Source organism: Anas platyrhynchos, chromosome 4 (genome assembly GCF_047663525.1).
Source record: "Anas platyrhynchos isolate ZD024472 breed Pekin duck chromosome 4, IASCAAS_PekinDuck_T2T, whole genome shotgun sequence".
NCBI classification, from domain to species: domain Eukaryota; kingdom Metazoa; phylum Chordata; class Aves; order Anseriformes; family Anatidae; genus Anas; species Anas platyrhynchos.
Window position 1 is genome coordinate 43,235,346 of NC_092590.1, and position 27,058 is coordinate 43,262,403.

Here is a 27,058-nt window from a genome sequence, read left to right on the forward strand (position 1 = left end):
GGGGGACTGTCTGGAATAATAGAGAACTCTGAAACCCTCTGAATTTCAAGAAACACGACAAAGATAAGGAGGACTAGAAAACCTTACAAGGCATATAGACTTTGAGACATGGGAAAGCACAAAATTTTAAATGCCATATAACCAGTTACCAGCATCCTCACAGGTGTGTAAAATTTCCACTGAAACTCACATTGAGCTAAATTAAAACTGGGTTGCAGAAGACTTTTTGCACTTCTCTAACAAATGTACAACAGCACAGAACAGTGCCTGACAGAGAGAAGTTTATCTTCCAATCCTCCCAACAATATAAAGTTTCTAAGTGGGAAATCTTTCTTTAATTTCTCTCTTCTGTAACTAAACTTATATCTCCTGCAATGTTACCTCTTTTTCCTCTTCCAGTTAACAAGAACTACTTGACTTGTTGACTTGTTGAGTCAGTTTATGCATTATGCTCCAAGACAGCAAGTCATCTACCTAAAAGATCATTCCAACAAAGATTAAGATCCACAGATTGCCGCCTGGGCTGTCACTCATTGCCAATGCAATATCTTAATAGATATATAAATTAAACACAAAGAGAATCATAAACATTCAGAAAAAAAAAGAATAATGTATTTGGAGGAGGATGAAACCAAACTGTAACTTCGTCACAGACCACATAGGTGGCTACAGTCAGCACAGCTACAGTGAAAAAAAGAATAACAAATAAAAACACAGCATGTATACTAGAAACAGTCATTTTACATTTGGATCTTCTTCATTAAATCTGTTTATAATTACTTCTTTATTGACCTCACAGAAAGGAAATTAAAAAAAAAATGTGGACGGAAGTATTATATACACTAAAAATACATGTGAAAATACACTTTGTGTAACCTTTTGAAAGGTCGTCTGTATTACCTTTCTAAAAAACTACTATAAATAGTTCCAGACATGTCTACAAACAATGCCTCAGGCACCTAATACTGTAGGATTATATAGTAATGGTCTTCAAACATGCAGATTTGCAGGAATGAAAATGAATACTTGCCCAGTAAATACCTACACCTAATCTATCCAGGAGAATCTGTAATGAGAAGGAAGAGAGGAATAAAACTTTCAGTTTTATTCTGAAAAAGGAAATTTTTCAGAAAGAAAAGAAAGGAAAGAAATTTAATCTCGTCAATAGAATTCAGTTCTTAGAGGCAGTTGGCTTGAGAACTGGAAGAGAATGTTGTCAGTACAGGTCTCCAAGAATAAAAATTTGTAACAAATTTATGTACAGTTGAATCTACCCTTGGAGAAAGTATGGATCATATGACTTCATTAGGTCTTCTCCAGCTCCATTTTTCTACCATTGCATGATCCTTTTCTTCACCTTTTAAAACCCTGGAAGAGCTGAAGCTCTTTTCTGCACAAGTTTAGTAGTCTTTGGGCAGAAGACAGTACACTGATTTAACAGTGCATTTTGTGTACACATTTTATTCATAGATATTTCTTGTCGTCCTAATACACTGTGAGCACTGGCATTATTTTTTTCCTAGTGGTTTAATATAAGACTGTAATCTGAAATAGCAACCACTTTCCTACTCCAGAATAAACATTTTAATTTTGTATGCTGTGCTTAAATATTACAGTGATAGCATCTTATAAATTTGTCTGTGAATAATCATCATACTGAATGGCACCAGACTGTATCCCTTTTAATGTGAGCACATATCCAATTAGGGATTAAACTGAGCCCTGCAAAGTCCATTTCTGGGGGAGGACTAATCAGACTATTCTGACAAAAACATATTTAAAGAAACAGCCTTTAACCATGGTGGAAAACTAAAAAATAAAAATAAAAAAATACAATTCCCAACATTCTCTCGCTCACATTCAATGCTAAGAGTTCCACTGGGCAAAGAAATTATTGCTTAGGATATTATTCTTGTATACATATGTTTTAACAAACAACATTCTGACAGCTAACATTCTGGGTTTTAAGATGGAAGAGAGACAACTCAAAAGCATGCAAAATGCATTCCTTTCAGTTCCCAAGCCTGCATTAAGTGTAGTTAACACAAAGAGCAAACTTGCTCTTCTTCCAACTTCAAAAATAAGTACAAAATCATCTCAGGAAAGTTACGGAGCTACTGAATATATTTTTCTGACAATTCTGGGGCAACAAATGAAGAGCTCAACTTCTATACTTTTTTTTTTCCCTAAAAACATAAATATAGAAAAACTCCACACAGAAGGAATTAGAAAGGCATTCTATGCCTCTTCAACACCAAATGAGCCAAAATGATTGTCCCTAAGTTCACGCTTACTTTTGACAGTAACTTTAATGCAAATTGATTTAAATAAAATTTAGCATTATCTTGATAATATGCTGAAGCCAAGTCCAAATAAATATGCCAAAAAGTACTGGAACCAAAACAGATTTTTTTTTAAAACGTATATAAACCTGAACAAGCTAATATGTCCAAGCATTCATTTGTTTGAATAATTATAGGCACAAACTATTCTCAAAACAGCAGATCAGGTGCAGTATTCTTCAAGTTAATGCGGAAGTCAGAGTTAACTACTGAGCTAGGTAGTCAGTAGCTGTTCCACTCTTATGTTATCAACAGCAGTTGACAAGGATAAAGCCTTTCCAAGCATCATGAGATTATACTATAATTTTTTTTACAGTTCCCTTAGTGTTTAGTTACAGCTCTCCTGGTGTGGGCAATTGTTTTCAATCAAAACAGTATTTCCTCTTGTGGATACTACTGGCTTTCACAACAGAGCCAAATACGGGAAATCTTGCAATAGCTTATCCGAAATGATATTACAGTGATGAAGCATGGAGCACTTCAGACTGAGCTACAAAAACAATAATTTGCAATAGAAAGCAAGTTATTTTGTGAGCCAGTCTGAAGACAACATACAGACCTCCCTCCCCTTCTTTGAAAGCCTTGAACATCATTAACATTCCCACCCCCAGGAACTGGAGGAACAGGAGCAACCTGAGAGCACCTGCACTTTCATCAAACAAAAGCATCCAAACTAAAACTGAAATAGGGGGAAGCAAAGTTCCAAATACATTACTAGCCACAAACTAAGGAAAAAACTTACCCTAACTAGTAAATGGATTTTATTGCCCTCCCCAGAGAAGAGGCATGTTGTAAATATCTTACTGGAAACTTTCATCTTAGTAGAGTTACTAAGCCTTTATGCAGTAAGGTTAAGAGAAGCAGGAACATGAGTATTCTGTTTAAAAAGTAAATAAAGGAATAATAAAAATCTGGGAAATATAACCTGTTTATCAATTTCAGCAGAAATCCCTTCTGTAAATTTTACTTTATCATTTTAATCTATCCCAGTAGGAATATGTTCCCGTTCAACATGTAATATTTTCTTTGCTACAATAATCTGACAAAATTGAACTGTAAATTGCAATGGGCCACATTTTATATTTTGATTGCATTCAGCTGAAAACTATTATTTCCATACTAACTAAACAGAATATCTGCATTGTATTTTTTTGAATTGTGTTCCTACTGCCTGAAAGTGAATGAAAAACTGATAAATGGTGTCTGCCATATTATGGGAATCAGAAAAAGGACTTGTCTATCCAACAAGGTAACACCACCAATATCCTTCCTGAAACCTAAGCCCAAAGACCAGGGCTCTCGGAGTACTGCAAACAGATTTATCTAAGACAAAATGCAGTTATAGATCTCACTTTCTTTTTTCTAATAGGCTGTTTTAGAGAGGGATGTATACGTAAGTGCTCAGGCACAGCAGGCTATAGGAATATTAGCAAAATATCATATGATAAAGTTTTATAGACAGATCACTGTCTTGTCAGCCTTAGGGAGTTCAGTTTCAATCAAGATACCTTAATGTCATTATAGCTTAAGTTCAAGGTAAGAATTCAAGTGGCCATTTGCCAAAGAAAAAAGGCTTACTAGATAGGGCATCACCAGCATATAACCCAGAATTCAAAGAAAAAATTAAATACAAAATCTCAGGAGGAACTAGTATTCTTGCTGTATGCATGAACTGGGTTAAATTATCCATTCCTTCTAAACATCTAGTTTGCCACCAGTTATGAATGGCAGCACTTACTGTTCAGATTAGGTTTTGCTGTTTGCTAAAGAACACTTTTCAGAAAAGTTGTCAGCATGGTACAAAAAAATCCTTGTAAGAAGGAATTTTAATATAAATCCCAGTGTTCAGTATTTATCAGAGGCTTACATAACCTAAAGAAAATGTTAGTAGAGCATAGCACAATTTGAAGGATACTGCATAGTAGAGTAAGAATTATTCTTTGCTCATGCAGTGCTAAGAAGGAAGGCGGGTTATTACCTGCCTTCTCTCTGTAAAATACTCAGTATTTTACAGAGATATTCCCATAACTAAAGGTGATTTTTTCCTATCCTACCCATCAGATTTTCAGTGCAAAACCAATACTACCTTTGTCCTTCAGAGTATCTTTATCTCTACCCTTAACATTTTTTCAGAAATAACATGGACACCTTTATCTTGCTCTCTGCATATTTTACCTTGATGTTGATTGTACGGACTGGAACCCTGGGTCTTGATCATACTCCATATTCATCTAACTCACAATCATGTAAATCACGTATGTCTCCTAGAAATGTATCATACCGAATTTAAAAAGTAAGGGTGTTTCCCTGTGTCCCCTTCCCCTTCAGCATACATAGGCAGAAGAAGGAAAACAACAAAAAATTGGTACTGAGCCAAGTAAGCCTAGTCACTTTGCCTCAGATTTGCCAGGAGAAATCTCTTGAGTTTTTGTGGCTTATGGTTCTGAAGTAAGTAGTTACTATTTCATTCCCCTTTAAGGGGGGTATATCTATATATGTGGCACATGAAGTATTTAATCATTGACTTCCATTTGAAAAGTTGTATCCAGAGTGCTTGCTCCCTAAAACATCTATCTTTATCTCCTTAAATCACAATACTGTAAATGCAAAAAAGAAAAAAAAAAAAAAAGAAAAAGAAAAAAAAAAAAAGGAAAAATAAAACAGTTTTAATAGTAGCCAAGACAAAAAGATCAGAAATTATTTTTATTTTTTGTTTTATCTAATACTGGCCACTTGTAATAGTGTATTTGCAATAAATGGGTTTTGCTCATCTCCTCCACTTTGCTTCTGTGTTTAATCAACCTCAAAAGATGTTTAATACTTCTTAGCCTCTTTCTGCCGTGAGCATTACAAAACTCATAGAAAATAATTGGTATTGTTCAGCTTTTTACACTCTACAACCCACTTATCTGAAACAAATCTACGAAATAAGCATATATATATATAAACTAATGAAATCAAGTCTATCTTACTAGGTCTTGCAATGTTTTCCATGTGCTTAATGTATTGTTTCTTTGCATTTGTGGAAGGCTACTTTTTTTTTTCCCCATGCCCACAGTCTAGAGTAACATAACTATGTGCTATGTAAACTTAATGACCGGATTTCTACCCTGTACACTTCAGGTTTTGCAACATATACATAATATGTATATAACTCAATATACATATTCATATTCAGTTATCACACCGATAACTGAAGTTTACCAAATAATGTGGATGGGGCCATTGATGAAATTGGAATTAATGCTTACCTTAACCTCTCATTTAACTATTTGAAACTTAATCTTCTATAGAAAATGTACAGAGCTATCGCTAATCTTTTGAATTCTGTATGTTAATGTTTTTAGGAAGAGTAAGGCCTGTGAAATCTAGCAATTTCAAGATTTTGAAATTCTCCAAGACCCAGTATCTTCTCAAAGGAAGAGTTGCCAAAATTGCCATGGATTTTTCAGAATGACGACATGTGAAAGATGAAAGGACAGTTACTCCTATTCATTTGCAACCTTCCATGTTTATAAGCTTCATTACAGGATAGCACTCCAAATTCATTCTACTGAAGCACGGAAAGGACACTGGATGAGCAAGTTGAGTTTAAAAGTTAGAATCCCTACTACTGAGAAGAAATGAAGAACTCCTCAGAAAAGTCAGACTGTCTAAGTAGTATCTTTGCCAGTGCAGACTATCCCCAGCTTAGACTGCTTCACTACATTATAGAATTGCCCCTCTCATCTACTCATTGCTCAGTTTATTTTTTGATCCCAAACCTGTTCCAGACACCATGCAGGGTCTAGAAACTGGCACTTCAAAATTTCAGCCTGTTCTCCTATTTGTCATAAAACTTCTCAAGATTTGAGTTTTGCTGATCTTTGCCCTGCTTCACTGCTAAACACTTGTTTTCCTTTGTTGAGCTTTCTTTCTGGCCTTGCCTTTGACTTCTTGTAGTCTCATCTAATACAGCATTAATACAGATAATTCATTCTAATGAATTTTATTCATTTCTAACATGCAAAGTTTAGACTCGGTGAGCTACAGCAGATGAGGTTGGTTTTCTACTCTCCTTCTTGAGCCAAGAGAATTCGATGAATTCCACTGTGTATCAAGTACTACACAGTAGTTCTACTGATTTGCATAAAGAAATATGCAAAATTGAGTAATGTGTAGAACAACCCATATTAAAATTAATTTATAAATTGGAATAAAACATTACTTTTCAAATATAGATAATCACTTCTCCTTATAGACCAACAAAAAGAATAAAGCAGATGGAAACACTTATAATTCTGTAAGCAGGATATGACTTAACTCAAAAGAAGGTCTTCGTGTTCCTCTCTACTTCCACAAAGTTTATCAACATGTGAGTACTGTAATGGGTTGGGGGTTAGACCAGATGACCTTCAGAGGTCCCTTCCAACCTCAGCCAATCTGTGTTTACAATTAAAGCAACCATAGACATTAAAGGAAGTTAGCCTTGTTAACAGTTACTGTTAATATAGGTTGGTGAGCATGAATTAACCCTGCAAGATAAGGGTAAACTAATTATAAGAATAAAGAAGAAGAAAGAAGAAGAGAGAGAATCTTTGAGACAAGCAGACTATGAGTGCCAGCACCAGCCACTTGTTAGGCAGTGCCTAACAAGTCATTCAAGAAATAGGTGTTCTCTATCCAATTTCATAACCAGCATTATCCAGAGAGAAAACCCAAGGGCCTCCACAACTATACAGGAAGACTTCTATTTCAATGCTGTTTTTCTCCCACAGGGAGATTTGTGCAGGTGCAGACCCTCAAAAGACCTTCTAAAACACCAAAAGAGAGAAAGTAAGATTACATTTTAAATTGTGTTTCCTGTTACAGGTTCAGATTATTATTATTTATTTATTTATTTATTTTTGTCTATGACTGCTTGGTGTCATCAGAGAGCAAAATTTCAAGTCTCCTGGTATATTTTCAAATCTTTGGTTTTCAAGAAAGTAAAGAATTTTTTGCATGAAATCTAACATCATATTTTGTATGAAATCTAAAGAATTGTTACTGTCATCACTCTTGACACCCTCCTGAGAACATGCTACATCAAGTATTTCAGAAACATTTTCAAATAGCCTTTTTCTCCACACCCAAAATATAATCTAAAAAATTCAATGATTTTCAAGTCATTGCATTTATTGTTCTTCTGAAGTATCTTTTGGTACCGTTTACCCAGTTATTGCTTCATTAGCAATGTAAAACCATTCTCCATAATATTAAATGGCCCTGTGAACTATCTTCAGAAACAATCCTCCAAAAGCCTTGGTATTTACTGCAGTGTCCAAGCGCAAGCCTCCTGAGCAGTTAGTTATGGTTTCCTACAATCCACGCCTGCCAGACTTGGCTCCTGCTGTGGGTTCTGGAAGGCACCGGTCCCAATGCACATGTTTGGAACAGACTGTAGCCAGCCTCATTGCAGGCATTTGTCTGAATCCCACTTAGGTTTTAGTCACATAGAGGGGAGTAAAAAAGCCTCTATCTACATGTAATTTTTTGATAAAGACTTCACAGCTGGGACCTTAATATTTAATTACGCTACCCTAGTGGCTCCTTCATTGTGAGAAGAAAACGTAGCCTGTTCTTCTAGTGACTGGACAAATTCTGTGTTTTCTCTTTCTGGAAAAATCCAATTGAAACATCATGCAACCTCCTTCTGTGTTTGTGGAAAATGAACCTTATGGCTCTACAAATGCAAATATGTTAGTGAGCCCATCCTGCCATGTTTTTAGGGAGCAGATATCCTCCAGCTGTGACAAACTTTGATAATACCATTCCATCCTGAGGAAGGACAGACAGACATTTAAAAGAATTTTGAGAATTTTTCAACACCAGAAATCTTTCCATTATTTTTAGCATATAATTGCCTTGCCAGCTACTGTATTCCTTCAAAACAAAGCTTGTATGCAGTTTCAATGTTGCACTACTACAGAAACTATTAGCAAGTAGAATGTTAATAGTTAGGCTAGAAACAAGCCAGATGAAATTAACCCAAGTAAGCTTATTCACCATAAATAAGGCTTCCTACATATTTTGTTCACCTGTTTAGGAACAGTTTCTTCGCCATCAATTTCCCTTATACAACATAATGTGCAATCAAACATTTTCTATATGAAGATACAGCAAGACATGAGAGAAAAGGATAAAGGACAAACCCAACATCAGAAAAAAAGAAAATACTGCCTTAAAAAAGTTCAATATATATATATTTTTAAAAAGATGTTATTTTAATTTGCAGGTTTCTTGCCACCTGCACATTTTTAATGGAAATTGTGTTCCTTTAAGCACATAAGTTATTATTGTGAGATCAGAACCCTGAAAATTTTTGAAACTAAACTCATCATAAAATTGATGTCTTTAGTTGAGAAATGTATTTCTCATGGTGAGAAACTAATCACTAAGAGCTATAAACCATCATTAAAAATATCCCTTTGTGATTCCATAAGGTCAAGTATCTTTACTTTATCCAACAACTCAACCTGATTCTCCTGTAGAATAGGTTGTTCTGTTTGTTCTACTTTCTTTTCTTTTAATGTATACAGCAGTTGTGCCTCTGCGTGACTGCTTTGATTTTTGCCCTGTGGTCTACACTGGTTGTTTTTTCCATACCCGTTGAGCAGACTAGTTTGTTTTTCTTTCTATCAGGCATCTTGCCATTCTGTAATCAGTACTAGATACATCCTCTGTTCTCCTCTACTGTAGTAGCTTGTATATGCCTTGACAATCTGTTTGTTATACTACAGCTGTCAAACCTGCAAATGAGGCTCCACCAGACTTCCTGCTCTCTGACCTTGATTAGAAAGATTCCTGTTCATTTTAGTGATCTTTTACTGTCTTCAAGTAATTTTGCTCTCAAAACAAACAAACAAAAAAAAAAACTCTCAAAGGCAAACTGAAGATTCAGTTTGGAATATCCAAATCTGTATACATTTAAGACCCAGTAACAAGACTTTATCCTATATATTGCTAAGCTGATTTTTATTTTAAAAAGTGGCTAATAAATCATTTTTCTCCCATATTTTACAAGGGAGATTAAATTAAAGAGCAATCTTGCCTGCTTATTTTCTTTTGTTTCACTATCTGAATGCACCTATGTTTTTATATTGCTCTGCCAATGACATTAATACTAAGTAATACCCTGCATACTGTCAAAAATATGAGGAAATGCAAAGAAGCTGAATGACTGACTTGCTGCAGAGATGCAGAAGAATTTTCTTTTCTTCCTTCAGGGAAATGCTAAGGTGGCAAGTAGCTTCAAAGAAGATGTGCCCTGGGCTGCTACTTCTGGAGTTCTACAAAGTTTCAACAGGAACAGACACAGGAAGCAAGGAAGTGGAGAAACTGGAAGAATGTGGATGCAATGGGGGTAAATTAGCCCAATAAATCATAGCTGTTTCAAAAGGATCATGTCATCCCTATTTGTCCAAGGTCCACTCTTTCAGTCTGGAATCTTCTGCCTGCCATAGTGATCTGACCAAATCATGCATATCAGCACCAAAAAAAAAGAGGTGAAACAAACAACTTGTAAAATTGAATATATACTATAGACAAGCTGCAGCAGGAAGACACCTACCTTTCCTTTGCAAAGATGCCAGCTCTGCGATTGGTGCCTGCCTGTGCCCGCGTTAAAGGGGAAATCTGATCAGACCTGAAGGATTAGAATACATCTGTTAAACTTTTTAAGATCTTAGACTTTTCTCCCCCACCACCAGGTTTGCAGCACAACTCATTCATATATAAATCTCCATATGCTTCTCCTTAATGCACTTGGCCTTATGAGACGTAGTTCACACCACCTGGATGGTGTTACCTAACAAATTTCTTAAGCTTATATGAATGTAAATATTCATGGATCAAGCACTCTACCTTTGACAGTTTTTGCTATAAAGTCAGCTATTGTTCTTAAGGCCTAGATTAATTATAGACTGCACATGAGCTCAGCAGAAAGGTCAAAAGAAAGGAGGCAAACTGTGCACAGTGGCTTGAAGGAATGCTATCCATATAGTAGACCCTTGTGGAACTAAATATGTTATGTAGATCTCGTGACAGAAAAGGACTGGCCTTACTTCCCCAGTCTTTATATCAACTTATCTTCTGTTCCTAAGAACAAACTTCATGTGCAGCAAAACTCAGGGGAAGTTATTAAGAAAGAGAACGAATGACAGGACAACTAACTTTTCAATCCAATTGCCTTTAAGATTTGATCTTTTTCTGTTTTCCTCAATAACTGGTTGGAATAAAATTTGATCAAAGCTAGCACTTACTTCTGTCACTTAAAGGGGGTACCCAAAGAACATATTTTGCAGCTATTTTTGCATTAATTGAGGTATACTTAATTGGCACCAAACTAAATTGAATTTGTCAACAAAATGAGCATAGTAAACCTGTAATGTAACATTTCAACTGCTATGCAAAATTCACTCCACCTTTTTTGTTTGGGGAGCTTTAGTGCCATACTATTTTTGAAATAGATTTGTAATTGGAATAGAATCTTTTTCATTAGTGCCATGTCAGAATGAACAATTATTAGCTTTGACTGAGTAAAACATTTCCTGTACCCACTGGAATACAACTCCTTACAAAACTGATACATCAGCATAAAATGATCTAAAGAAAGTGTGAACCTTGCAGCTTTATTTAACTTATGTGAAATGAAACTGAAGCAAACACACATTTTACATTGTAGGCTTTTTCATCAAAAGTATAATAACTTAGATTTTAGTTACGTGTGTCAAAGCATATTTTTCCTTCACTTGCTATTCCATTTCAGTTTTTAGCATTTAATCTTAGAGATGTCTTGATCATGGCAGACAACCCTACCATAGTCGCTTTGAAAAGAGCAAAAATCCACTTATATCAAATACTAATTTATAAAGGCATACACTCACCAATTTCAGCCTTACAAATATTTGTGTTCTTCATGGTTACTTTGAAGTTTTCAGCCAGAAATTCGCAATACAAATTCCAGTTTGTTGTATTTTCTATGTCTGCCTTGACAATTTTGTGCTTGCAGTGATCCCTAACCACACACCCTTCAGCAGGATGTAACACAATTGGTTTGTTATTGTCTGTGCTCAAGTCTAAGGTTTCAGAAGTAAGACTATTCCTAAACATCATCATCTATAGGTGAAGATCCTTCCTCAAAAATGCCCTTGGAATGAAATCTTACAGCTGATTGTTTATGTTCAGAATTAAAAAAATAAATAAAATAACGCCCCCTTTCAAGAAGTCTCTTTATATATATTTTGAAGGATGGTATTTTATATTTGTAACATGCAGTGATAATTATGATGCATCAGCAAATATATCTACTAGAGTGGGAAACACTGTTTTCCTGTACCAGGTATAGGGAACAGAGGTAGGTTAAGGCAGGTAAACTGTTACAGATTATCAAATGCTTAAAATAAGACCACAGACAGATCAAAATGTTACTATTAAATATGAATAGGAGTACAATATTTCAAGTAATTGGTGAGAGCAAACTAACACTTCATCCAATGCCATTTTTGCCTAGCCTTTATCAGCAAAAGGACTAAATGCCACATCTTAAATTTTCATACATCTTTGTTAAATTGTTTCCAAATAATTTTTCTAATTGTGAAGATGTCACAATTGTTACATTGTTCTTTTAAGAAGCTAGATACAATGACTACCTTTGACATTTATAAGCAGATCAGGAAGAGTTCAAATCTTATTGTAAAATGCAAAGGAAACTCGTGGAAATTAATGGTAGAATCAAAACCAGGAATGAAGAATTAGATGAAGAAATATATAAGAAAGTGGAAATTTAGGGATTTCAATGCTCTTTAGGCCATAAAGATCACCAAAGATTGTGCTATAAGCGTGACTACATACAGACATATTAGCCTGCAGTAACAGTGAAAATAAGATGCTGTCCATGGTAAAAGGTGCTATTTTTTTACAAATCAAAATTTTATAATCAGAATATTAAAATGTTATTTTATTCCCCAAACTATAGCTTTATTACCAATCATGTTTCTGTCATTTAGATCTTTTCACTGGTCATCATTTGAGAATGAATTTTTAAAAATAAAAAATAAAAAACACACTCTACTACAATAGCTAATAACTATGAAATGATTTTCCTCTACTTGGGTCTGAAATTTAAATGTACAAAATGATATATTATTGGAATTTGCCATCTCAAGACAAAACAGCCGTGATTTTAATCACAAAAATAAGGACTAACCAGAAGAGACTCATTTACATGAAATTCAGAAAGCAAAATAACAATCTGTTATATCATTCTTTCCATCAGACTTTCTTGTTAATCTTCCTTCAACCACCTTACTTTTTATGAAAAAATGGTGCTATATTTCATTAGTCATGTACTACTTTATTCTGTTATTTAGTTTCAGTAAATATCATACAATAAAGGTCACAGAGATCTTTTAATTCCTAATGTATTTGAAATTATAAAGAAATTATGTAACTAGATACTTATCCCTTATTGTTTGTTTTAAAATGGAGATGCTAAAAAGTAAAGGATGGAAAAAGCAATCTTTGGTGCCAGCTCTTTCGTTCTACTCAATGAGTTTATCAAATCCATAAGACAAACATATTGGCACCTGCAAAGCTGATCTGAAAACTCAGAAACATCTCAATAGGGTCACAGTTTCCCTATTTAAAAGGTCATTGAGTAGGTATAGATTACTAAATCCTCTAAATATCTGCAAACATAAAATCTCTCTCCCTTCACACAGAGAAAAATGTCTGGACCATCATGAAAGACCATTCATTAAAAACGTGCATCTTGACCTCTAAAGGGAAAAAGACTGCTGGGACTTGCCAGAGACTTGCTGTAGGCTTACAGATGGATCATTGGTCATTTCTATCCACCCTGTGCTTCCCTCTTTGATTAGCACATAATTCAAAGACCACTCCAAATTAACTTTGATTTTTTTTTTATGGATTCAATGCTTTGCCAGATAGATTCAATGATGACTTTCCTTCCCTCAGAATTCATGAGCAATTTGTTTTCACTAATTTATATATATATATGTGTATATATATAAATAATATATATATATATATAAAATAAGGCAGTATTTATTTCTATACTTCTCTGATTATTGATAGCTCTATTACTTGAAGAAGTGAAGACTTACCATAAAGCATGCACTCCTTTTCAAATGTATGAAAAATCATTTAAAAAAATAAAAAATACTTAACAAGCACTGATATACGAACACATACACATTACATATGAAAATCAGTAAGCGTAGCATACACTTGGTCTCTTAGTCCTGGCAAACCAAATACCAGACATACCATACAAATACCATACAAACCAAATATAAATTACATTAATATTTGTGATCATTTTTCCTTAATGTTTGACTACCTTTGTTTAAACTGAAATAAAATACTTGTTCCACCATTACACACAGTAGTCTCTGAATGCTGCCACACACAGTCATGACAACAGGAGAAAGAATATTCTTCAGAAGTATGAATGAAAATCTTAAATTCTGGTTTAAAGAAGAGCTGAAGGATAGCAAAATGGACAGATTTAATAGTCTTCTGGAAAGTAAAATCTCGCTGTTTAACTAGACAGACCTACAAACACACAAAGTTGTCTCCCATCGTTCTATCTAGAAAAAGTCATTTGCAAATGCATTACAACGAGTGGCAAATAGGATACTATTTATTGGCTAATATTGCAATTGAAATTTATCAAATGAATATTCTTCCCCCCAAAATCACAGAACTGATAACTATACCTCAAAGGCAATTTTTAATCTTTTCAAGTGCTTTCAGGTATTAGCCAAATGTAGTTTTGTGATTTGCCCCATGCCACAGTGCACCTGAAAAAATGTGCACAACTTTAAGTTAAATGATAAAATACTATAGGCTTGCAGGAAGCCAAAATATTCTGTCAGCCCCCAACCCCAAAATGTTTGAAAATTTTTCTACCCACTTATACCAATACACACTTTCCTCGGTTAAACAATTCTGTACAGTTATATTGGCAACCTAATTTGTCTGCATTGAGGTTTGGAAAAAGAACTAGAAAGATGCTAATTTCTAAGTGATAAAATGCAGTGTACTCAAGAGGAAAAATGAATGATTTATGGTTCAGAACTAGCGTATCAACAAATTCCACTCTCCTATTTTTTTCCCCATTCTGAGCATATAAATATAAATATCAGCCATTACAATCAAGTATGGTTTACTCATTAGGTTGATCTTTAATGATGCTGACTCAGCTAATGCTGATGAGATTTTAAAAGTTGAACCTTCTTGATTAGATCATAGTGTTAAGACCTGTTAATATGATCAGCAAGAGTACTGGGTTGGGAGGGGATATGTTGTGGGGTTTTGTTTTTTAATTTTTTTCTCCTGTGCAGCCTGAACATGTTACTATTGTATAAAGCAGAATCAGTTTGCTCCACAGACAAGAGCACCTCCTTTCAGATTCCCAGAGAAATCTAGGCATCAAACATAAAGCTGAAATGTAGATACCACGCAAGAGAAGCAAAATCTGCATGTATTCCACTAAGTGCCATATATTGCTATTTTTGGAGTCAAAGATCCACTTGCAGACAAAATGTTACTGATTATATGTATAGCTACACTGAACAAACGCCACTTTGGTTCTGATCAGCAATAGAATGCCACGTTGCTCATCTGAAGCGTAATCAAATCACAAGATACAATGGGATATTCATAGACAAGCTAAGTAAAGCTCTGCTCTTAATAGTGAGATTCTTTCACTTCCTTCATACAGCCAAAAAACTACTTCTCAATGTCATATTACCCCAACAGGTATTTTTCACTGTGAACTTCAGTGTCCTGTATGGACATTTTGATAATGCTTGGACCAAAATATGCATATAACTATACTTCAGAAATCAGTGGTGATACACTGGTACAAAAATCAGGAAGTCAAAAATAAAAATAAAAAGTCACCTCATTGATCATATCAACTGAAGCAATTTTCCCCAAACATTAATTACTGTTTTTTGTACATTAAATAATAAAATAAGATGATCACTTGCATGCCACATACTGACAGCTCAGTCACTGAGACATGATTATAAAATTTTCCTTTATATCATTAATTGATTTTTAGTTACTGTAATATAAATCAATGCACAATAAAGCTATACTACAAAACACACGGATCTTAGACTTGAGAAAACAGAAAGTGATTTCCTAATGAAGAAAGGGTGGTAAGAATCAAATTACTGACTTAGTCTGGAGTAACTTCAGAAATAATAATATCCATACAAAAGAGACTAAATAGCAAAAGTGGCTGTTATGTTAACATTTGAACTTGAAAAAAAAAATAAAATAAAAAAAGGAAAAGTTTGAAATAAGTTTGAAGAAGGTGAGCAGTTTTTGTGCTTTCACAACAAGTGTTTGTGCATATATATTTCTGTATAAAATGTTCAGTCTTTCTGCATCTCATTTGACTGAATTTGTGGGAGAGGAAACAGGATCCCAGTCTGGATGAAATCAGACCTGCATAATGCAATCAAGAATAAGAAGACAGTATACATCAGATATAATATGATACAGGTAGAAATAAAGGTAGAACTTGAAATGAGGAAAGGAAAGATAAGTCAAATATGGAAAATGGACATAAACTCTGCAAGAAGCTGAGATAAGATTTTTCCCCAAGTACATTAAAAAAATGTGAAGAAGACAGATCAGCTTCAGAGAGATGGCAAAAAATGTGCTGACAGCAGAGGTATGAATGAAAGTAAATGCGCTCATTAATTCCATATTCACAAGGGGCCAGGGTCATCAACAGAAGTCGATTGCTGAGGATGAAAAATTGTTGTCAGGAAAGGTATCATGGCAGAGAATGTTAAAGAAATCCCAAGACATAAAATAACAAAAACTACAGGGCATCAATAGAAAACTAAAAACATTGAGATGGACTCTAATCTTAAATTCATTTGGAGACTTTTCAGTTACAGGGTAAAATAACAAGAAAATGCCTTGAAAATCCAATCTCAGATATGTAAATAAATGAAATGCATACATTTAAACTGGCATTTTGCTTTAAAATGTCAAGTGAAGAAATTCAGCAAAGTTGTAACATAAAGTGATCATTAAGAATATAATCCCAGTGGGTTGTGTGCTGTTTTTCTTTTTTTTTTTTTTTTGGGGGGGGGAGAGGGACTAGATGATGGCCATTTGCTTCTATGTAACCTACATCTATACAATCCCAGATTTTATGAAGAATTCCTTCAATATAAATATGCACAAATAATAAAAAAAAGGATTCTTATCACTCACACACTAGGTAAGAATATAGAAGAGAGAAATAGGCAAGATTAATAAAACACTAAGAATTATATCTAGACTTAAAGCTAAAAAAAAATAAATCACTGCACATCAAATCAAGATTTTGGTTTTGGAACACTACATCTGCCTATTATTATTCACACAGAAATCTTAATCATGAACGTGGTACTACATAAATCATGAAGATTGCAAAGGGAAAGCCTCTTAGATTCCCTGACTTGAATTAAGACCTTGCCCTCTACTAAAGAAAACTAGTGTCCACCTGTTTAAATCTCCAAACAAATACATTTATTTATTTATTTATTGAATGCAATTCCTAGTGTGCTTGCATTCATGTTTTAGGCATACAGTTGCAGCCAGCAGGAATTGCAGCCCTTGACTAAATAACTCGACAATGAATTGCAGTTTCACTTCTAATACCAAAACAAATCAGAATTTGAGCCCAGCAGTTAAGCACTTCTGCAGAACTTACCAGTGTGTCTGCCAGCCCCGTACGTATACTTCAGTGAAGAGGCCCTAAATCAATGAAGGACTGAGCATGTGCTTAATTATAAGCATGTGCTTAAGTATTTCCTGAACTGGCATCATAATTAAGATTACAGTTCCTAGGAAATCAGTTTGACACTAATTGTAATCAATGCAAATTTATTCTTACTGGTATTTGTTCACGAAGCAATCCTGATTTCAGTTGAATGTATTTATTAGTCTCACAACTCAGCAATTTTCTGTCTGAGGGTTGAAATTAGCAGTTTACTGTTCATGGGTACTTCTGGATTGCTTCAATCTTATGGAATTTCTTTTTTTTGCAGTTAAAAACAAAATCCTGTTATAAAAGAAGAATCTGGTCAGTCACACAAGAGAAATGATTTACATAAAATGAAATACAAGATTTTTTACTGTTGACAACTACCAAGCATAGCTATATAGGTAAGATGAACTAAGCACTACTTCCATGGAAAAATGAAACGGGATGTTTCCAACTATGCTCTGAATGGACTATTCATTCCTACTTGGGTTTAATGTTTTATAAACTTACATCAAAATTCCATAATATGAGCCCAAATTTAGGAGACTAGATCACAGAATCATCTAGGTTGGAAAAGACCTTCAAAAGATCATCAAGTCCTACTATCAACTTGATCTGCCAAATCCCATCACCAAACCATGTCCTTTAGTGCCCAGTCTACATATCTCTTAAATACCTCCAGGAACGGACACTCCACCACTTCCCTGGGCAGCCAGTTCCCATGTTTAATCTGTGTCTGTGAAGAAATTCTTCCTATGTCCAATCTAAACCTCCCCAGTATGACTTAAGACTGTTTCCTCATGTCCTATTACTTATCACCTGAGAAAAGAGACCAGCAGCCCCTACACTGCAACCTCCTTGCAGGTAGTTTGAGAGAGCGATGAGATCTCCCCCAAGCCTCCTTTTCTCCAAACTAGCCAACCCCAGTTCCTCTTCTGCACTCCTGGTAAGTCTTGTTTCCTAGTCCCTTCACCAGCTTCATTGCTCTTCCTCAGCTTGAGCAACTCAATATCCTTCTTGCAGTGAGGTGCCCAAAACTGAACACAATATTCAATGTACAGTCTTCACCAGTGCTGCGTATCATCCATAAGAAACCATAAAATCTGGATGATTTTAAAATGATTAACAACATTTTGCACTCACTAAGAAAAAGCAATGGAGGAGTGATTAGAGATCATGTAATATAGTGTTCTTTCTTCCATATGTATATATTCATATAGTAATGCTGATAGGAATCATAATATTTGATAAATTACAGTTCTCCCAAACAATACCAACAAACAGCTTTTAAGTGCAAATCTACCTGCCACATCTGTGCTACGTAAGCATGGATTGTTTGAACCTGAAAAAAAACTGCCCAAGCTCACACAGCCACTTGGATAGTTTAGCTGAAATAACTTCAGTGTTCAGAGATAGCAAGAAAAAAAGTGTTTTTTGTTGTTTGTTTTGTTTTGTTTTTCCCACTCTGACTTAGTACTGCACATAATGCAAAAGCCAGGGACCACATTAAATTACATTTTTGTCCTGCTGGGTGTAATCACTAATAGCTCCCTACTCATTTTACCAGATTTTGAGGACTTACTCTACCATGAGTAAAATGCCACATGGGGGAATTAAAAATAAGGGAGAACTGGGTTCCCGTGAGGGTTTCACATGCACCACAGGAGAGCTGTTTACACACAGTCCTAGAATGCTGATGTTGGATCAAAGGGAATTAGCATCTTCCACTTTTACCTCAGTGAGGTAACCTTTTATACCTCAGTGAGTGTAAAGTGTCAAGTAGTAGTTTACCAATAGTTTTGTCTGCAATAGTTTGCAGTTAGCTAAATTTAGAATTATTCCCTGCACAACACAAGCCAAAGAACCTGTGGTAACCATTATAGTCAGTCCATAAACTTCTGTTTGATTTACAACTTACAACTGGAAAGACATGCAGCCTCAAATTCACAGACTTCAAATAATAAACTAAATTTACAGAACTCACCACATCCTAAAAAGACTTCTAACAGTTAAGTACTTTACATTGAAAACACGTCTCTTACTCTAATTTGAATTTACCTCGCTTCAAACATATGAATCTTCTGTTATTTTTCCTGTGCCCTGGAGAATTTCTTGCTGCTGGACATATCATACCCATAAACATACTTGTAAGCAGTACTCAGACCATCTCTATACCTTAATGTCAGTAACTTCACTTCTAAGTTTTCTTACTACATTATCCTATCTCTTTCCAGATTCACTCTTGTACCTTTTTATTCTGAAATCTTTCTCAACTTTTCCACAAGTCTTACAATTCTGGGCTGAAAAGAGAATCTGAAAGCAGTAGTCTAGCACCAGCCTCCATAACATCAAATACAGAAGTAACTCAGATTTTCTATTCCTACCTTATATTATATTTCACACTTTTAGCTTCCAGGTTTTAGTGAAGCTAAGATTTATTTGACTAAGACAGGCAGTTTCAAGTCTAAATCCATACATTAAGTCTGAAAGTGAGATTTGCAGATGGCTCACATTTAAAATCATGATATCCATTCAGCTTCATTAACCTATACAGTTCTAAACTTCATAGGCCTACCAGCTTCAAAAATCAGGTTCCTTAGGATTACCAAAATTCTGCTTGAGAAGACTAGAAGTGTCTGGGGTCTTGACATAGCCAAGGATCTAGACAACTGCTTCATGGTTATCTCTCAGCAAGGTCCAAAAACAAAAGTCCTTTGTGCACTTTGAACAATTATAGCTAAAATTGCAGCAGTATTCTGAGTCCTTAAAAATACGTCTGGAGGATATGGTACCCTCCCCCCCCCAGTGTCTTTAACAGATCAGTTAACCCACCAAAATCTTAAAACACTTATACTCAATCCCCTCTCTTGAAAGAAACAATTCAAATGCACCTACACAGCTACTCAGAGTAGTGTAGCTATTTCAATTCGTACACAGGGAGATGAAGGAATACTTCATCTTACATACCTTACTTTCAGGAAACGTTCCATTTACTACCTGATGCTTTTATTTCCTCAGGAGCACAGAACAAACTAAAGAATTCTTTCTTTATTCCTACTCCAAGTTTATACGGTTGCTTGCTTATAATTTCTTGAATTAGGAAGAGATATCCAAGACTCAGCTTTCAGCTGCATTTCCTAATTTAGAGGTGCATGCCTATGTTCACTTTCTCTCTAGCCCAATGAATCTACCTTTATATTATACTCCATCCTAGAAACCTGAAAAAGAAAGAATACTCTCGATACCACTGAGCAATTAATCTAAATCTCAAGCAGATGGAATGACTTGAAATGTACACTGCACTTTTTACTTCAAACTGGGGTCTTCAGAGACTTATTGAACAACAGTTGCACATTGCACTCGGTGTCTGTCCCTGTTTTAATCCAAGTTCTAGTAGTAATCACAAATTCCAGTTTCAAGTTTGTAGATGCTTAACTGAGGTATCACAACACTAAGCTTCCCTGTACCTCAGTCCTGTGTGTAATACTCCTTTCTCAGGCTGTTTTACCATATTCTGTTATCCCCATATTACAAACATACTTTTTGTTACCCTATATACGAACTAAAATTTACCATAGTAAAAATCACGATCTTTAAATTATTCTGATTGATTTACTATTACACTGTTTTTATTAAGACAAATTTATTAATTTCTTCCAGATATTTGGTGACAGAACAGAATAGCACTGCATTATATGCTAAGCGTATGTGCTTGTGAAACTCCATTGATGTTTTGTTGTTTGTTTTTTTGTTTTGTTTTCCAATACCATGAGATACACTACTTCCATTCACAAAGTAAAGTTTAGATACATATGTACGTACCCCACCTATTTGGATTACCACAGTTTTAATATAGAACATTTGAAATCATTACTGATTCTACCAGGTGACGCTCACCATCATTTATTCCCTAGTACTGCACAATGTGGATAGGTCCAGATTTTCCCTAAGTTCATCCACACAAAGCTACTCATTAGTACTGCCATAGCTATATGAAAACCAAACATTGCTATCGCTCCTAAGACTTATTTCCTTGGCATCAGTAACTTGGGAAAGGGTAGTGTGGTAGTGTTGGACAGGGCTAGGACTACATTGCCACTACTTAAGCTGTATCTGTTACATGGATAAATGAAATATATCAGTCACCAGAAATAACAATCCAACATCTTTCACAAGCACTAAATTCAGTTGAATAAAACCTAAAAAGCAGAAAATAGACTAACTTGAATTGCAAATGTAATCATAGATGTCAGACGCCAAGCTTAAAGCTTTCAAGGTGAAACTCACCCATCCCTGCACCATGCTGAGGACTGACTGCAGTGCCCTGAGTAGGCATTGTGGGAATGGGAGCCATGCTCCCCAGTTGCGCACATGATAAAGAGCTGCTGCAAATCCCCTCTGATTTTGATTCTATTCATAAGCAGAAAAAAGCTGCCTTTTTTTTTTTTTTTTTTCCCTCCATGTGGTCAGGAAGACATGATCTTCATAATCATGGAAATGGAGGCCTCTCCCTCCTGCCAGGATAACTCCTCAGCTGCTTTAGCTATGTGGAGTGAAAAGTCAGAATTCAGTGCCCTGGCATCTAGGCTGCATCTTAATTTATAGCAGATATGTTGTGCTCTAAGAAAGAAGCAGATTGGATCTTCAGTTATTCAGGAACAGAGAACTGAACATTTCATTTCTAGCCTGTAAAGCCACTTGTTTCAAGTAATGATCGCCAACAACCCCTTTCTTGTTTTTCCGTCTTTCTCTCTGTTTTACTTATGATATCTGCTTGAGTGGCTCAAGCTGACTGCAGTGCAGCTAAGGATCAAACACTTAAGCTTTACTTTCAAGTATCAGGCACTAGACAAGCTTATTAATATTCACCAGATAATTTCCTACTTTGCTGATAAAAGTTCTCTCAAAAGAGCTTTCTTTGGTGGAAAAAAAAAAATCCATATACAGCAAATGAGCAAGTAACCACTATGAATTATTTGAAGGCAACCATATGCAACAATGACCTTGAGAACCAAGCGACTGTGAACATTCAACATTCAAATAGTTTAATCCCGTTCCTTCTGCGGGCAGCATTTAGTGGATGTTGATGATCTATGACATATGAAATAGGACTGAATCATCAATCCTTCCCAAGCAGACAGGTATATGAGAGTACACCTACCAGAAAACAACAGCTTCCACAGATGGTGCTAAGGTTTGAATAAGATTGGAGAATGCCCTCTGACCATAAATAACATTCTCTCCCAAAGCAGAGCTAGGAGACTGACGTATTGGCTAGATAAGACACTGTTAAACAAAAAGTAGAACTATTTAGAGGTTAATACAATGGGTCATTCTCTGATGGTTCTTAGCCCTTTAGGTCCCAAAAAATTAACTTCCATTATCCAAATATGTTTCCAGCTGTATACCAATCAAAAAAAAAAAAAAAAATCACACTGCGAACAACATGGTTACTCTGTAAACTTATTTTCAGCTACCATAACAGGTTTGATATCCAAAAGCAGATTTCTGGCATCATTGAAATATTCAAACAACGAAATTGATACAAGTACTTATGGTCTTGTATCAACAGAAGTACCTTAGGCTGAGAATAGATGTGATAAGGTTTGCAAAATAGATTCAAAAGTATCAAAACTAAATAAATTAAAAAATTTATCTCTTTGCACAAGTGTATGTGTTATATAGAGACAGTAAGTGACCCTTCCACTGAAGAGATTAATTTTTTTAACATTAATTTTACAAATACAGTTAATAATGCAATGTTGAGGGAGTACATACAAAGGTATAAACAAAAATAACATAATAAAGTATTTTTGAACATCTTTTAATCATTTTCATGTTCTGTTACAATTCAGTTACGTAAAGAGTGCAGGTGTTAAAATAAAATAATACAGGACATCTAAAAATTATGTTTGTTGAAATCTGAAAGGTAAAATATTCAGCTTTAGTAAGAAAAGCTGCTGTATTTTTTGTAATGGCTTTTCTTATCTGAAATAGTACAGCAGACTAGCATTGCATAAAAAAAAAAATTAATAATAGTTTAAAGTGAAGCAGCAATTCCAAGTATTAATAACACTAACAAATGAGCAACAGGAATTGCCTCTGTAAATTAATGATTGTGATGTATTCTGATGTTTTGAGGAAACAACAGTAAATAACTATGTTATTCAGCTTAAAAGTGGGTTGTACAAGTTTTAGTGACAACTGTTGTATGAAGCACTCCAAAATCACATCAAAAAACTGCATTATTGCCTAAAAAAGGAAGACAATAACTCGTATATATCAGAACTGAAAGACATAGGCCATAAGCATACTAACAGCTAATAACAATTTCGCAGGTAGGACTAAAATCTGTTTTGAAGTACACTTTTGTCAACACAGGACAGCATCAATCATAAGCCACCCAAGGAAAACTGTTATTGTCTTCATTACAAATGCCAGAGAACAGTTCCTAAGTTGAAAGGCAAATTTTGCAAAATGAGAAAAAAAAAAGGTGTGTGCTCTGCAGCTATCCCAGTGTCCTTGGTGTTTTACACACTGACAAGATGTCCTTGCAACTGCTATGCCAAGAAACTCCTGGCAACAGAAGACCTCAAGTATGGACCACGGCCTCACACTTCAAGGCACTATACGAACTCTAGTATAAAAAGCCATCTTCTATACTCAAAGAAAAATCTTACAGTTCGAATGAAAACAGCACACAGGGGGCTATAAACAAATTATTAATAAAAAAAAAAAAAACTCACCTACATTCACAGAAGAATAACAACCTGATTTGTCAACAAAAATAAGAAACAAAGTAGGATTTGAAGGACTACAACAGGGTTGTTTTAAAGATCCATAAACAGATCTTTCTGAAACAAAGAACATAAATATTCACTATTGAAAACAATAAGATTGAGTTATGGAAGGTGTTTTTATGGGTGAAAGGAAAAGACAGAAATCAATGAGGTACAACAGACAGAGTGGGGATGGTCCCTGAAGGATGCCAAAGGTGTATCAAACAAATTGCTAATCAATGATGGAGGAAGATAATCATTGACAACATATACAGAAAAAGTAGATGATCAAAACAATCAATGCTCTTTGAAGCAACATCCTAGAGAGATCACAGTGAAGCAAATCGTCAAATTCAGGAAGTGAACGTAATAATAATAATCAAGGTGGTTAGATGATAAGAGCCCAGACTGGAGCTTAGTCAATGAGTAAGCACAATACAACTTTGTGCACATTATGTGGAAAGTGCTTGCAGAACTTAGCAACAGTCTGGAAAATCTGAAGGTTCTGAGACAAGTCTAAGTCAAGAAGGAAGTCAGATTCACAGAAGTGTTGCTGATGTCCACACAATTAATAACACAAAGAAGGTCTATGAAGGAAGTCCAATTCCTTCCTGAAAGACAGCAAATTCAAGCATAAGACACCACCAGCTGGAGGTATCAGGGATAGACTAACAGTTTGGACAGGAGCGGAACAGAGCTCCCTTAATTTGTGTTTGTGAATGAAACTCTACCCTAACAGGGAAAGAAGTGAAGAAATTAAGAGGAAAAACAGATGCACCAACAAGAGCACCACAAAAAGCTGGCTGGGACGTGTAACAGAACCAGGAGAAACAAAAAAAAAAGTTTGAAAAAAGGAAAGAACAGTCAGTTGCGCTGAAAATAAATGACAGGTCAGGAAGTACCAGATTTGGCTAGGAAGTTAATGGAGACCTTATCAAGAGTTAACCTTGAGAAATTAAACCATTGGATGGGGAGGGATAAAATCTGAGGAAAGGTGCTTCAGAGCAAGTGTGAATTCAGATCAAGCTTAACTGTAAAAGGGATAGCTGTGGGGTGCTGGGGGTATAGCTAGATTTAACTGTCATAAAGGAAAGCCCTGTTGTTTTCAGAGGCTGGTTTTTGCTTCTTCGTGTGTGAAACAAGGAACAGAGTAGATCTCTACAGTAATAGAGGAGAGCAAAAGAGCAAAATTAAAGGAAGAAGTGAGCACAAGGAGAGTGAGAGAAATTCAGATTTCTGAGAGAAAATGATAGAATAAAAACAGAATATACAAGAAACTTCAGTATCTACAACTAGCAATAACAAGAACAGAGCTCAGAGGGAGAAAGCACATACCAGACTCTGTATGTACATGTATGTTATTGGCACTCACTGTCAAAGCTTCGGTATCAAAAACAGATAAAAGTCACATACAGAAGTGTGTTATAGCAATAGTAATTGCTACAAAAAGGACTCCCGGCAAGTAAAGTTAACAGCAATATCCAAACTTCAGAATAAATTATTTCAGTGTTTGAGAGTTCTTTTAGGTAAAACCTTGCCCTGAGGAGAGCAGTACTTGTACTTAAAGAGAAAAATAACATCATTTCCTTACCAGTGCTCTCAAACAGATGCTCTGCTCTTCTTCTACACCATAAGGAATATTATCTTTGTTAACATTCCTATTGTTTCAAAGTCTGTTTTTTAAAAAAAGCATCCAATGACCACAACTAGGTTGATTCCCTTCTTCTGGAACAGCCTGAATGTGACATACTGACAGACTTCTTCCAAAGATTTTACGTTGTTGCTGTTTAACAGAAAACAAGGAATGAGAGGCAAAGAAGAAAAACAAATAAGATGACTTTGGCAAAACAAAACAGAGAGTATAGAACCCTTAAGTCCAAAAAGCAGAGGTTACTCTTTTCCATTTGCCTATTCATTATCAGGGTTCAATTGACTAGAAACATGTTGACAAGTCTTGAGGTAGCAGCTGAAGGAAAGTAAGATAGCTTATTGGTAACTCCACATATTTCCAGTGAATCTACCTCCTATACAAAAGGCAATACTGGAGAAGAAAAAACAAAGCTGCTCAGGTCAAGAAAATACAGAGGATGAACCTCTGAGTGGTGAACAGAAGGTAACAGGAGCTGAGATCTGTGTGCTTCCTTCAGTTTCTTCCCACCCTGCAGAACAGTTCCAGATCCCTCAAAAGAGAAGGAATGCAGTGCTTTGGCTAGATGAACAGCACAAGGTTTAGGACTATCAAGCAGTACTACATTAAGTAATGTCTTGCAGACAGATAACAGTATTTTGTAAAACTAGATGAAATTCAAGGATACTAAAACCATTGACATTATCCTTACACTGACTCCAATCCCGTTCAAATTGTTGAAACTGCATCATCAAAGACTAGTGTCCCTTTTCATCAGCATTTTACAGAGAGAGAGATCGAGGAATTTTGTGTTGAGATTTCAATCATATTTAAAAATTTATATTTTGTCAGAATTTCACATTTCAGAGAAAAAAATGCATAACCATTTTCTTTCCTTCCTATACCCTAATGTAATCAGCCATATTGCAGACAGGAAAGTAGAAGCTGCTAGACGACATACTGCAGTCAAGAGAACCAAAATAATTCACCGACGATATAGAACAAATCTCAAGTGCACTGTATCTGTTCCATTCAATACTGCCAGTAAAGCACTCTTTGTATCTGTGTTCACCAATCCCTGTTCTCACAAATGAATAAAGATTAGCACCAGCTTGTACCATATATTACTGTTTCTCCAGACCAACTCTACTCCATCTCTAGAACATGATTCTTGAGTCAAATGCAGGTTAAAAGAAATAATACATAGAGTATTTGAGAATGAAATTCTGAATACAACAAGCAGAAATACAAAATTGTCGTAGATCATCATATTAATCCTTTATCTGGGAAAAAGAAAAAAAAACAGAAACATCTTTTATGCTAAATCACCATCTCTGAGGCTTAATTATTCATCAGATAGCACTGCAACATCGTATTTTCTTACGTGTACTACAATAGCTAGGGGCTGCACAAAACAGATTAAATACTTTCAACAGAGCCCAAAATACATATGGAACCCTAATTCTGCCTTGAAGTGCCTTTTCAT

General features: G+C 35.3%; 1 long non-coding RNA gene across 3 annotated transcripts in view; it reads right to left on the minus strand.

Moving 5' to 3' along the window:
• Positions 1–27,058, minus strand: part of LOC106016305 (uncharacterized) — a 210,010-nt gene that overhangs the window by 48,795 nt on the left and 134,157 nt on the right. For all 3 annotated transcript variants that reach the window (XR_011809110.1, XR_011809111.1, XR_011809109.1), the window contains one exon: positions 9,934–10,008. This is a non-coding gene — a long non-coding RNA (uncharacterized lncRNA). The remainder of the gene's footprint in view (positions 1–9,933; positions 10,009–27,058) is intronic.